Genomic DNA, 357 nt, shown 5'->3' with positions numbered 1-357 from the left:
CCAGGCGAGGCTGCGGTGGCCGGGAACAGCCACTGCACTCCAGTCTGGGCAACAGAGTGAGACTCCAACTCAAAAAAAAAACAAAACAAAACAGCTAAGGCCAGGCGCGGTGGCTCACGCCTATAATCCTAGCACTTTGAGAGGCCAAGCTGAGAGGACTGCCTGAGCCTACAGACCAGCCTGGACAACTTGGCGAGACCTCATCTCTATAATAAATCAAAAAACTAGCCAGGCATGTTGTTGTTGTTTTTTAGTTGGAGTCTCACTCCATCACCCAGGCTGGAGTGCAGAGACACACTCACAGCCACTGCAGCCTCGACTTGCTGGCTCAGGTGATCCTTCTGCCTCAGCCTTCTG

The sequence above is a fragment of the Carlito syrichta genome, unplaced genomic scaffold, assembly GCF_000164805.1.
Source record: "Carlito syrichta isolate Samal-C Ts95f unplaced genomic scaffold, Tarsius_syrichta-2.0.1 Scaffold60668, whole genome shotgun sequence".
NCBI lineage: Eukaryota > Metazoa > Chordata > Mammalia > Primates > Tarsiidae > Carlito > Carlito syrichta.
The sequence above is the reverse complement of the archived record's forward strand: the minus strand, read 5'-3'. Positions refer to the sequence as shown.